We start from the raw sequence: 13907 nt of genomic DNA on the forward strand, positions 1-13907 counted from the left end.
AGACACATTTGCTGGAATCTCAGGCGTCTCCACCTTTAACTATGCTCCAATTTCCACTCAGTGCAGGCATGTCACAAGGATCAGTTCTGGTGCCAACTCTATACCTAGTTCATATTAATGATCTCTTATCTGTCATCCACAATCCCATCGATTCATATGCAGATGGCTCAACACTTAACAGTTCATTCACACTCAAACACCCATTCACAAAGTTTAATATTTCTAACTCTCAACTCAGTGCAGCCATCTCCATAAATCAAGACTAATCTAAGATTACTAAATGGGGACAAAATAACCTTGTCTCATTTAATGCTAGTAAAACCAATGATGTGGTGTGTGGAAGGAAGAGAAGACGGAGGGGGGTGCAAGGAACAGCATGGTGGACTGAAGAGGTGAAACAGGCTGTGGCACAAAAAAAGAAAGCATACAATGAATGGATGAGAAATAGGGGCGTGGAAGAAGTTGAGAGGCGGAAGAGAGAGTTATATGTAGAAAGAAAGAGAGAGGTGAAAAGATTAGCAAGAGAGAGTAAGAAGAGAGTGGATGAGGAATTTGGAAGGAATTTGAGTGTAAAGTGGAGGGACTAAGAAAATGTTCTGGAAAGAGGTGAAAAGAGTAAAATAGGGTGGAAGTGTAGTTAGAAGGGGAGTGAAAGATAAAAATGGTAGATTACTAGTGGAGAAGGGAGAAGAAGTGAGCAGATGGAGAGAACACTTTAAGGATTTGTTGAACGTAGAGGATGGAAGTAATGCGAGTATAAGTGGCTGGGGAATGGCTGGGAGAAGGAGGGAGGTGAGAAGACAGGAAAAAATCAGTAGGATAGAAGTTGTGGAAGCAATGAAGAAAGTTAAATCAGGGAAAGCCCCAGGAATTGATGGAGTGTGTGGTGAAATGCTGAAGCATGGAGGAGAGATAGTAGTAGAATGAATGTGGAAGATGTGCAGATTGGCCTGGGAGGAAGGTAGAGTCCCGGAGGATTGGAAGTCAGGTATAATTATTCCCTTGTACAAAGGAAAAGGGGAAAAAGAAGTGTGTGGTAATCATAGGGGCATTTGTCTTCTTAGGATAATAGGAAAAGTGTATGGTAGGATACTTATTGACAGAGGTAGAGAAAGAACAGAGAAATTAGTTGGAGAAGAACAGGGAGGCTTTAGGAAGGGAAGAGGTTGTGTAGATCAGATATTCATTCTTAGATCTTTAGTGGAAAAGTTTCTAGAGAAGGGAAAGAAGTTGTATGCGGCCTTCATGGATTTGGAGAAAGCATATGACAGGGTGGATAGACATGGATTGTGGAAAGTGTTAAGAATATATGGAGTAGATGGGAAGTTGTTGAATGCTGTGAAGAGTATGTACGATGGTGCGAAGGCTGCAGTGCGTGTGGATGGTGAACTAAGTGAATTTTTCTCATTGAAAGTTGGGTTGAAACAGGGATGTGTCATGTCTCCATGGTTGTTCAATCTGTACATGGATGGGGTAATAAAAGAGGTACAAGGTAGGGTAGTGGATGTTGGAGTGGCCCTGGTGAGAGAGGATAGTGTTTGGAAACTCCCTGTACTGTTGTTTGCAGATGATACTGTGTTGTTGAGGGAAGACAAAGGGGATCTGCAAGGCTTGGTGGATGAGTTTGGGAGAGTGTGTAAGAAACGGAATCTAAAGGTGAATGTAGGGAAGAGTAAAGTGATGGTCTTTGAGAGAGGTGAAGTCAGTGAATGTACAGCGAGGTTGGATGGTGAGGAATTGAAAAATGTGAATACGTTTAAGTACTTGGGTAGTGTGATGAGTAAGGATGGAGGTTTGGAGGGTGAAGTGCTTGAAAGGGTACAGCAGGGAAGAAAGGTTGCTGGTTCTTTGAAAGCAGTGATAAGAAACAGGGAAGTGAGCATGGAAGTGAAAAAGTTACTACATGACACTATTGTGATACCAACTCTAACGTACGGAAGTGAAGCTTGGACGTTGTTGGAAGGACACAAGTCAAGAGTGAGAGCAGTGGAAATGAGTTATTTAAGAAGAGCCTGTGGAGTCACATGGAGAGACAGGCTGGCGAATGAGGATATAAAGGAGCGTTGTGGTGTTGATGTGGATGTGATAGGAAGCGTTATGAGGAACACACTGAGGTGGTTTGGCCATGTGGAGAGGATGGAGGGTGAAAGACTGACGAAGAGAGCGTATGTGAGTAAGTAAGGTGGAGGGGGGAAGAGGGAGGGGGAGGCTGAGGATGAGATGGAGGGATGGAGTGGAGAGGTATATGAGAGAGGGGGGTGTGAGTTGGGAGCAGGGCAATGAAATGGTGGGGGACAGGGCAACTTGGAGGCGATTTGTTTGTGGCCACCCCAAACAGGATTGAGGCGTCTGGCAATAGATGGATAGATAGAAAACCAATTATATACAGTTTACAAATAGGCAGATATTGCCAGATTCGTATACAGTATAGTATTACCTTCAGTGCTACTAATATTCTCATCTCCAAAAGTATTGAAATTCTCGGTTTTTCACTCAATGCCCTCAGCTGGATCTTTCATGTCGGATCACTTACTAAACCACCTCAAAGAAACTTGGATTATTGTAGAGTCCATAACTTCTTCACTGATGAGCAGTTAGCTATAGCTAATTTATAAGAGTGATGTGCACTCTCAGCTAGAATATTGCTCACCCTTATGGAATTAATGTGGAGAGGCTGCACTAAAACAACTAAACAAAATTCAGAACAAAGATGTTGGAATTATTAATAACCCTGCTATTACCAATAACATACCTCCTGTACAAGTATGAAGGAATGTTGCCTCCCTTGCATTATTTTACAGATGCTTCTATGGCAAATGCTCAGATGAAGTTGCATCCATTGTGCCACCTCTGCACGCCTTCCCTCGTGCTGCATCTCTCTGGAACTTGCGCCCCCAGAGTTGTAATCCTCCCAAACTATAACCTACTGCTGTTCAAGTCCAACTGTTACAGATTTTTTATGAATGGAGGATGCCAGTAATCTGGTGTATGGATTTTGTTATTCATTTGTTTTCCTTCCTCTGTTCTGTTATTACAAAATAATAATAATGATAAAAAGAAAGGGTCCTTCATGCTGGATAATGTCAAAGAATTTATGCTAACTGCCTGATACCGATTTCATTTAACCATTGACTATGCCACATAATGTGTTATGCCAGATAATTGGGAGTTTACTATTAACGAAAATTGCTTTTTTTTTTATTTTTTTATTTTACTGTAGGTATAGTTTGGCCCAAATATCAATACGAAAGGTTATTTTACACGACTGATTAATATTTCATATATTGAATTTGTATGTAATAACAAAATTTCATATGTTTGTTGTAACTATATGTACTGATACTGAAAAGTACTGTATTTTATGCCAGATAATTGGGAGTTTACTGTATGCAAAAATTGCTTTATTTTATTTTATTTATTTATATTACTGTGGGTATAGTTTGGCTCAAATATCAATATGAAAGGTTATTTTACACTTGACTGATGAATATTTCATATATTGAATTTGTATGTAGTAACAAAATTTCATATGCTTGTTATAGCTACTGTATACAGTATATACTGATACTGAAAAGTACCGTATTTTCCTAAGACAAAATTAACATAACCTTTGTGAAAATAATGAACATTTTTTCATTCATTCATTGCCAGACGCCATGTATCCCAAACGGGGTGGTCAAGGGCTTAGAGTTCATTGTTTTACAGGGAGGGGCACTAATCCTCCACCAACCCCACTTGATACGTAGGGAGAGCGTTATGCCAACAGCATCTGGTGTTCCCAGGCGGTCACCCATCCAAGTACTAACCAGACCCAACGTTGCTTATCATTGTAGAAAAAATGCACTGAAATCCATAAACCTACATAATAACATGATATGAACACTCACTGAATTCTAAATTAGTTGTATCTGTTTAAACATAAGAAAACAATACTTATGATTTTCAAAACCAGGAAATAAAGGCTTCTGTATTTATGTATAAGAAATAATACCGGTATTACACTTTGTTCATGCAGCACAGATCGTATTGTAGAAATTGTTGAAGAAAAAAACATAAGCTTGGGGTATCAGAGGTACTATTATTATTAATTTGAAAACAATAACAAACATTGATGCTTTCTCATTACCTAGACGGTTTTTAATTTTAAGCTGGATAGGTCCAAAAGTTGAAAAGACTCTTTCAGTTCCTGCTGAGGAAGCAACAGCAGTGTATAATTGGGCAGGCACCGTCATACAGTCTTTCATGATATTTCCTGGAAAATTTTGCCACCAATCAAGTGGTGATAGGGTATTCAGAATATCATCTTTAGAAAGCATTTGCTTGAAAGGCATGGTCATTCCATGGTAGCTCAATAATGTTGAAAGAAACCTGGGAAAATTTTCTTCAACATAACTTTCTGCACTGTCAGTTTCATCATCAATGAGACACCTACCCTGATACCTTGGGATCAATCACATTTGCTTATTAATGAGCAGATGTTAGTGCTGCATTTCTTCTCATGAGTACCTTATTGAAATTTTCTGCTCAGTTAAACATTCCTGCATATCATATTTAAGTTTGTTCCAAACATCTGCTGCATCACTGATTAGTGCCTCTGCACATTGGGATCCAGCTAACGCCACTACTATTGGTTTAAGTAGGTCTGAATAATCTTCAGCATATCTCTTTAATGCTCTGTCATTTACCTTCCTAGTTATTTGCTCAGTATCATCACTGTGTTCCCTGCATATTTTAACCAAAATAGGCTCTCCCAGTTCTGAAGGTATGACTGTATACAGTAGAGTCAACCATAGTATTCCACCATGTTTCAGCAGGCATTACAAGCATTCTTTCCTCTGCTTCCATGTACAAATGTCCAGAAATATGATAGTTTCTGAAATATTTGATAACTTGAGTTATGTATTCTTTAATATCTTTGATATGTTGGTCTTGTGCCAATAGGTTCAAGGGATGTGCAGAACACCCAAGAGCAATTATAGTTTCATCTTTTTTCCCTAGATTTCTGTGCATTTTTGCCATGTTTACTGCATTATCTGTAACAAAGCTCTTTACGGTGCAACCAAAATTCATTTCACGTTTTTCAACAGTTGGTTCAAGAATTTCTAATAAATTTTCTGGTGTTTGAGATTGATTGCACACTGTATTAACAAGATATAATTTTCTTTTGGATGTAAAGCTGGCACTCATTATTGTCTCATTATGAAAATTATTCCAACCATCAATTGCTAAACATACTGTCTTCTCCCTTTAAGTCATCAGAAAATTGCTCCAGTGCATTAGGGTATGCCTTTCAAGAAGAGATCCCCCAGGTTTCTTCTAGATTAGTGGTAAATACATACCCTGGTGTTAATTTGTTTACCATTTTGAAAAACTGTGGATGCTCTACAGCATGAAATAGTGTATTAGTGGCAAAAAAATAATTAGCCATTTCTCAATCTAGAAGTTCTTTTTCACTCCTACTGGTTGTAATGAAAAGGTCTTGTAAGCTGCTTTTGTCAGAGTGCCTCTTTGTAAATTTTCTTGGTGTTGGACCCTGTTATTTGTCTGAAGTGGAGGCAATGGAATCTACTGCTGCAGGTGGAACAGGTGGGGTTGCTGAAGCCTGGGGCTGTGAAGCCACATGAGAATCACCAGAGTGCTTAGCATCTCAAAGACGATATTTTATACCAGTACCATAAGCTTAATTGTAGTAGTAGTAGTTGTTCCCTAGGCAGTCTGGCCGAACAGCCCCGAGTCCCTTAGAAAGGCCATGGCCAAGACCTGGCTTTCCCACAGAGCTCTCAAAGAGTGTATGTTGTGTTGTTGGCATAGATGATTGTGTGCAATGCAGTCTTCCATAATGTGCTTAATAGTATGGGGTGCTGTGTTGCATCCTGGACAGGCATCAGCGACGGAGTCATCCAGTCTCTTCTGGTAGCTTAAGAGGGCTGGATGGTGCCCACATCTCAGCCTGGCCAGGTGGACCCTGTCCTCACGAGGGAGATAGGATTCAGAAGGGTGGATGTCAGGAGGCCGTGCATGCAGCTGTGTGTTGTCTTTAAGTGACTGAATTGAGCGGCGAGTGATCTGAGTGTTGATATACTTCTGGAAGCTGGTCCAAGAGGGGAGAGATGACAGTATTTGTTTATGGTATCATGTGCTGGGTGTTGTTTTGATGTTTCTTGGAGTGGGTGGATGTGCTGCCATGTAATACAGTGGATGTTGTGGGTTTGTGGAGGCTGCAGCAAGAAACTGGGTGCCTCTCATGTCTAGGTGATCCTTGACTTTGAGGGCTTTGTTTTCTTGACGTAGGTGGTCTGTGGGTGTAGTAGCTGTGCAACCTGTGATTATTTTTAGGGCCTTGTTCTGTATGGTCTGTAGAGTGTTGTAGTGTGTTTTGGTGAGGTTAGAAGCCCAGGCAGGGCTTGCATAATTCATCACTAAACGTATGTATTGTGTGTATACTGTGGTGGTGGTTTCTTTGTTGTGTCCGAATGTTGTATGGGCAAGTGACCCCAAAGCATTGAGTCTTGGTGTTATTTTATTTTTAATGTTTGTGATATGTTGTTTAAATGACATTGATGTATTGTATGTTACACCAAGGATTTTGAGGGGGGGGGTAGAGGAATGTTGTTTATGGTGAGGTGTGGGATGTGACTGTGTTCTGCTGTCCAGTATGTGAGAAGGGTCACTGTAGATTTGGCTGGGGCTATTTTGAACCTGTTTGTGGTGAACCATTTGTGTAATGTGTTGAGGTAAGGTTGAATGATGTGTGCGGCTGTGTTTGCGTTGATATAACTCCTTAAGTCCAGCAGAATATTATACTTGGCTACTTCCAAGGCCTAGCTTTAGTTATGTTTTTCTTGACCAATGTCTTAACATTGTACTCAATGTATTCACATGTGATTATCAAAGTAAATATGTAATCATACAGTAATCATGGTAGAATGACAGGAATGAGAATATGTAACAATACACTGGTATTTGAAACTGGAATAACGTAAAAATACAGTAGGATTGTATAATTAATATCAGTGCATATAATAAGCATTATAATTACCTGTTTCTGAAAAAGTGAGATACACATTGCAGACCTCCAAATGCTTTTTCATTCTGTCAAGAACCCTTTGTATTTCCTTTTTGCAGCTCTTGCATTTAGCACGATAACCCTTTCCCTTCAAAATTCTTTCAAAGGAATCCTTGTCAGGTCTTTTTTTTCTGCCAGCTGCAGACATGATTCAAACAACAAAGTAGTGCAGTACCAGCATGTGCTTGCTCACACAACTGGTCTGGGTCAACCACTTACAAAATGCAACATGTATGTTCTGGTTGGGCTAATAGGCACAAGCCCAAGTTGCCAACTAGATATTTGAGCTACTGCAAAACCATTAGCAAAGTTCATAGCTATTGCTTACATACTCTTAATACTGTGAGGTAATAATTGTAACTAATGCAGAGCCTGCAAATGTCTTCATAGATATCTGTGAATGCAGAGGATGACAAAGTGTGTTGATTCTCTCCATTAAATTTATTCAAATGACATCCTCACTGGATATAGCTTTGGGAGGAGTTACCAACAAGTATTTATGATGAAATGATGCATTAGTAGCTGTGGGATGCTAGAGAAATGCCGTTGACGGTATGCTGTTTATTACCCAACTGATCCTAGATACACAAGACACCGCGGCGGCGGTGGGCACTGCCCAACATATCGTACATCCCTCCCTAGTTAGTAATATGGCATTGACATATTGCATTAACGAAATAAATTGAATTCAACCCTTTCCGTTAAATGTGGGGGTAGGCATTGTAATTAAATTGGCAATCCATGGAAGACATCTGGTGTAACAAAACAGGGGATTTCTGGCTGTAATAGATGAGTGTAAGCACACATTGTCAATAAAATATATCCAGCTTAGACAAAACTCTTCCTTCACTTATAGGGGGCAACACAGGTAAAGTAAGGTAGGGAGAGGTTAAGCAGGAATTAGGGTTACACATAGATAGCCACTGGGGTCGATGTGGTGCTCTCTGAGGGCGATGTGGGGATGGCTGCTGGGGCTGTGGTGGTGGGCTGGGTGTGGGTGGTGCGGATGTGGTGGTTACTGCCTGAGTGGGTGCTGGGCTAGCCTCCTAAATGCTCCCACGCACCACCCGTAGGTACTGTCTGTTGCGTAGCGAAAGACGGCCACTGCCATCCAGTCTGACAGTGTACTGGCGGTGGGGCAGTGTCTCCACAACCACCCCACACCAGTCCCAGACATTGGTCATTTGATTCTGTACCCATACCCGGGTACCTGGGGCGAGAGGCCTGAGAGCCCTAGCTGGCCCCTGGCACTCCACCATCTCGTCACTGAACTGGGCCATGGTCACCTCTCTCTTGCGAAGGGCCTGCCACCAGTGCCTGTCTACCTAGTAGTTTTGTCGAACTGTAGGGACGCCATCTCGAAGCTGGCGGCCAGTGGCGAGTTGTGCCAGGTACCTATCAACGCCTTGCAAGGGTGTGTTCAAGTACTGAAGGAGGGCGTGTGACAACTTGTCTGCATCGAGGGGCGTGGGCGTTGCAGGCTGAGCATGAGTCCCTCAGCTGCTGGAGGTCCCCCTCCATGCCAGGCCAGTAGACCGTCTGGCGAGCCCTGCGTAGCACCGAGTCGAACCCTTGGTGGCCTGAGTGGAGGTGGGTGGTTACTTGCTGATGGAGAGGCTTGGGGATCACCAACCGGACGGATCCTTGATCGAACGTGTATGTCACCAGCCCTTGTGACACTGACAGCCTGTCCCTGACTCTGTAGAACTGGTGAAGGCAGGCAACCTCTTGCAACCTCTGTGGGTGCCAGTCCCCTGCCAGGACCTTAGCCACTAACAGCTGGTACACTGGGTCGTCAGCGGCAGCTCGTGTGACCGATGCTTCATCTACAGTAGAATGATGCAGTCGTCATCGGCGAGGGTGGCCACGGTAGCTGCTGCAGTAGCCACCCCCAGGTCCGTGGTCAGAGCCTCATCTGCGCCATCGGGTTTGGTGTGAAGGGCGGGGTAGCAAGACAGAAAATCTGCTGCCCAGTTAAGCTTCCTAGGGAGGTACCTGACTGTAAACCTGAACTGTAATGTCTTCTCTTTTAGGATGAATTATAGTCTCGGGTTGACGATATCCTTTAGCGCCCTATCCCCTAGAAGCTTCACCAGGGTACGGTGGTCAGTGACAAGCACCAAGTTAGGACATCCCAGCAGGAAGAGTCGCACCATCTGCAGGCACCACACCACCGCCAGAGCCTCACCCTCCACTGGGGCGTAGCCTGACTCTGCCGCCGACAGGTGGCGGTTGCCGCAGAATGTGAAGCGCCACCCGCTCTTGTAGCAGAAGGGGGCTTTCGCCGACACACACCCACAGTATTGTTGAAAAATCATGAAGCCGATGCCTTCCTTGCTGTTGTCTGTTATGGCGACCGTGGGCCTGGCCTTGTCGTAGAATGCTAACCTGTCCTTGGCCAGCTGACAGATCGTCTCCCTAGCTTGCTGGAACTTCCTCTGTAGGAGCTCGTCCCAGAAGATCCTTTTGCCCTGGGGTCTCTTCAACAGATCACGGAAGGGTTCCATGATGGGTGCTGTGGCCAAGAATGGTGCCAGCTGGTTAATGAACCCAAACCAGGAACGGATGTCAGTCAGGGATGGTTGTGCTTGCATACCGAAGTCTCGAACCGCTGACAGTCACTCGTCTTTGGGCTTGTAGGTGTCCCACCCTACGTGGAACCCCACAAACTCAACCTCCCAATGGCAGAACTTAAACTTCTCTGGTTTCAGTGTGACACCCTTCCTGGCACACACCTCCAGGAACTTGTAGGTGTGCCAGAACGCACCCTCCACGCTGTCGTCGTATTGCAGGGTGTCGTCCACACACTTTAACTTCCATTGAATGTCCACCAGAGCGTTGTCTAACCTTTTAGTGCACGCGTCAGGAGTCGCGCAGTGGCCCATGGGGATCCTCCGGTACTTATAGCACCCCCAAGGTGTAATAAAGGTGGTGAGCTTGCAGCTGGCTTCTTCCAATTCCACCTGATGGAAACCCCAGTGGGCGTCAGCGACCGTCTTGAAGGACTGGCATGGGATTCCCAACACCATGTCGAAGGGCGTGGGCGTGTGTTGTGTCTCCAGGAGCCAAGTAGCATTCAGCTTCTGATAATCCACAGTGTGCCGCGGCTGGCCAGACTTCTTGGCCACCACGACCATCCTTGCGCACCATGCGGTAGCTTCCCTGGCATGGACTGGCTCTATAACTCCCATATGCACGTCTTCGTCCAGCTGCCTCTTTACCTCTGCCTCCCAGTGGCAAGGCACAGGAGCAGGGGTGTGGCATGCAAAGGGAATGGCATCAGGTAGTAGGTGGATGCGGTGCGGGTCACCCGCCATGACAGGAAGTGGACACTGGTCTGTGTTGAACGTAGACAACGAGAAATGGCAGAGAAGCCATTCCTCCGGGTGCTGGACGTTCTCCTCCAACGGTGGCAGGGGCATGGTGTTAGGTCTCTTTGGCAGTGCCCCCACTGGGTGAGGCTGGTAAGCGGGTGGCACCTGGGAGGCACCCGCCACCATCTGAGCGTGCAACGGGAAGCCCTGGGGCACCAGTCCAAAGTCAATGCACATGGTCAACGATATGAACAGGTGTCTTGCCGAATCGACGAAACACATTTCCTGGGTGTACTATAGGCCCCCGTGGGAGATCGTACACACAGCAGAGCCCAGCAGGCTTAGGGGCATGTTGGCGACATCCCTCAGGCCGGCCCGACGCTGTAGTTCCGCAGGCCATAAAGAGAGAGAGCCAAGGAGCCCCCTGCCAGCAACACACACCTGGGCCCCGGTATTGGCCATGGCCATCACTGTACATGCCCTCCCCCCACTATCGCATGAGACTGAAACACTAAGCATGGAGTGGCCTTGTGAGGCTATACCGGCCACGAGCGCTGCCCCTGAGGTCTGGGTTACTGCCGCTACGGGCTTGGAACCAGCAGCCACAGCTTTTCTTTCACTTCTACACACTCTCTTAAAATGTCCCTGTTTTCCACAATTATGACACATAACTGACTTGGCAGGGCAGTGGGACCTCCCTTCGGGGTGGGAGCCACCACAGTTACCACAGGTTTTTCCCATAGGGATGGGGGAGCGGTGGGAAGCAGCCGCCACAGCCTCCTGGGATATGTCTGGCAGCAGAGTGTCAGGCTTGGCCACCGCATCTTCCCACCCAAAACTCCTGCCAAACTCGGCCTCCCTTGTGGCGGACTCAAATGCAGCACAAAACTTACGCAACTCCTCCATACTGCTAAATGAATCACATAACTGGAACACCTCTCGCTTCATAACGGGATTATATAACCCACTGTGCAATAGCATATACTCTGACAGGTCAAACTGGCACTGTGGACACTGAAACTTGCAGTCGGCAGCACTTTGAGAACACTGTAGGAAAAACTCACTCACTAACTCCCAGGCTGCTTGGTGTTTGCTGAAAAACTTACACCAGTTCACTGCTTGATTGGTTCCCTGTAGCACTAAATTTTCAATAGAATCCAGGGCTGTGGCTGTCGAGAGGGCTTGAACTTGGCATCCAGGGCGTGTTGTAGGGCCGGTGTGCAGCATAGGCGAATGTACAGCACAGCCTCCGAGGCAGCCCACCTGTTCAACTGGATCCAGCACTCAACAGAGTGTCTCCAAGAGCGAAATGCAGCAGATGACATTTCAGCCTCGCACTTCTCCGGCATAGCAGCAGCAGGGACTCTCAAGGATGGCCTCCGATGGGCGAGGCCCCCCTGCGGGAAGGCGATGGCGCTCTGCTGGGCCACCAACATCTGCTGCACCTGCTGGGCCTGCTGCACAAGGGCATGTCGACAGGGAGTGGCCCTGGGCGTTGCACCAGGTGTGCAAGCAGCCCTGGATGTAGCAGCAATACCGAGGCGGGGCCGGGAAGCCATCCTATTCACTGTGCCATGTGGGATCCTAGAGAAAGGCCGTTGACTGTATGCTGTTTATTCCCCAACTGATCCCAGATACACAAGACACCGCGGCGGCGGCAGGCACTGCCCAACATATCGTACAGTAGCTAAAGCTATGGTAACCAATTATATACAACTAGTTTAGTGGGGTAAAAATGATGAATAATGCAGGCTGAGCACAAAATAACTTTATCAGAGTCATACATGAACATAAAGTTTGACAAGAAGTAGCTAAAGCTATGGCAGCCAGTTAAATACACCTAATTTAGTGCAGTAAAAGTGATGAATAATGCAGGCTGAGCACAAAATAACTTCATCAGAGTCAAACATGAACCTAAAGTTTGACAAGAAGTAAATTCACCTAGTAAATTATTTTACCAAGCTGATACTCCAGGTTCTTCACTGAATGATAAGCTCTAGAGCAGGTCCAGTACTAATTATGTCTGAACAGGCAGGAATAAATCCCAAACTGCTCCACTATGTTATCACTTTGTTTATTTGTCGGTAATGTTTTTATTTTTTTATAATAGTGTTAGAGGGTACAGAAAATATTATAAAATATATTTTAATATTGTTTCCTGTAAGCCAAGAAACCATTTACAGCACTGGGTGGTAACCATATAACCAAACCATACACGCTTCCTACGTGCCAACAAGTGGGTTGGTGGAGGGTTAGTGCCCCTCCCCGTAAAACAAATAACTCAAAGTCAAATGGCCACCCCTTATGGGATTGTGGCATCTGGCAATAAATAGACAGATAGATACATTTTTAAATTATATTTAAAATACTATTATATTGTTATAATCAATGATTTTTTCCTCCGACAATAATCAATTAAAATTGCTTGATTAAAATTGTTTCATTTTAATTGTGCCAACCGTAATGGAAATACACTTTCCTAAGAGCACTCGCACGTGTAAAAAACTTCAAGTGGAGGTGCCTGCCATTTGGTCATATTAAGTCCTGGTAATGCTAATGGTAGATGTCTGTGCACTGAATGACAAGCCAAATGGTGTCCTGTAGTCCAGGAAGCATTTAGTACAATGGTGCTAACCATATACAGTAACCAAATGGATGCCTGGTTGTCAAGGGAATTAGGGTATTCCAACCAGATATTGCCCATGGAGATTTACATTTCAGGAGTGGTTGTGGTTGATTGCGCACATAGTACAACTTTGGTGTGAGTAAGTGGTCACTCTTGCTTTAAGTGTGTCCACTGACTATCCTGGGTCCTTATGCTGCAGATAGTGTTATAAAGAAGTGGATGATGTATACTCGTATATACATATATTACCATGCAAAAGAAATTTAGTTCAGATTGCCTCCTGAAGTCTCCAGAAAGACTGACATATTGTCATTCCATTCAAAACTTTATCTATCTATCTATCTATTGCCAGACGCCTCAATCCCGTTTGGGGTGGCCACAAACAAATCGCCTCCAAGTCGCCCTGTCCCCCGCCATTTCACTCCCCTGCTCCCAACTCACACCCCCATCTCTCATATACCTCTCCACCCCATCTCTCCATCTCATCCTCGGCCTCCCCCTCCCTCTTTCCCCCTCCACCTCACTCACATACACTCTCTTCGTCAGTCTTTGACCCTCCATCCTCTCCACATGGCCAAACCACCTCAGTGTGTTCCTCATAACGCTTCCTATCACATCCACATCAACACCACAACGCTCCTTTATATCCTCATTTGTCAGCCTGTCTCTCCATGTGACTCCACAAGCTCCTCTTAAATAACTCATTTCCACGGCTCTCACTCTTGACTTGTGTCCTTCCAACAACGTCCAAGCTTCACTTCCGTACGTTAGAGTTGGTATCACAATAGTGTCATGTAGTAACTTTTTCACTTCCATGCTTACTTCCCTGTTTCTTATCACTGCTTTCAAAGAACCAGCAACCTTTCTTCCCTGCTGTACCCTTCCAAGCACTTCACCCTCC

At 45.0% G+C, this 13907-nt stretch overlaps 1 pseudogene; it reads right to left on the minus strand.

Moving 5' to 3' along the window:
* Window positions 1-8892: 8892 nt before the first annotated feature.
* On the minus strand, window positions 8893-11939 carry LOC145417498 (uncharacterized; annotated as a pseudogene).
* Between the last annotated feature and the right edge of the window lie 1968 nt (window positions 11940-13907).

This window comes from Coenobita brevimanus, chromosome 110, assembly GCF_032717465.1.
Source record: "Coenobita brevimanus isolate Jiangsu-jjx chromosome 110, ASM3271746v2, whole genome shotgun sequence".
Taxonomy (NCBI): domain Eukaryota; kingdom Metazoa; phylum Arthropoda; class Malacostraca; order Decapoda; family Coenobitidae; genus Coenobita; species Coenobita brevimanus.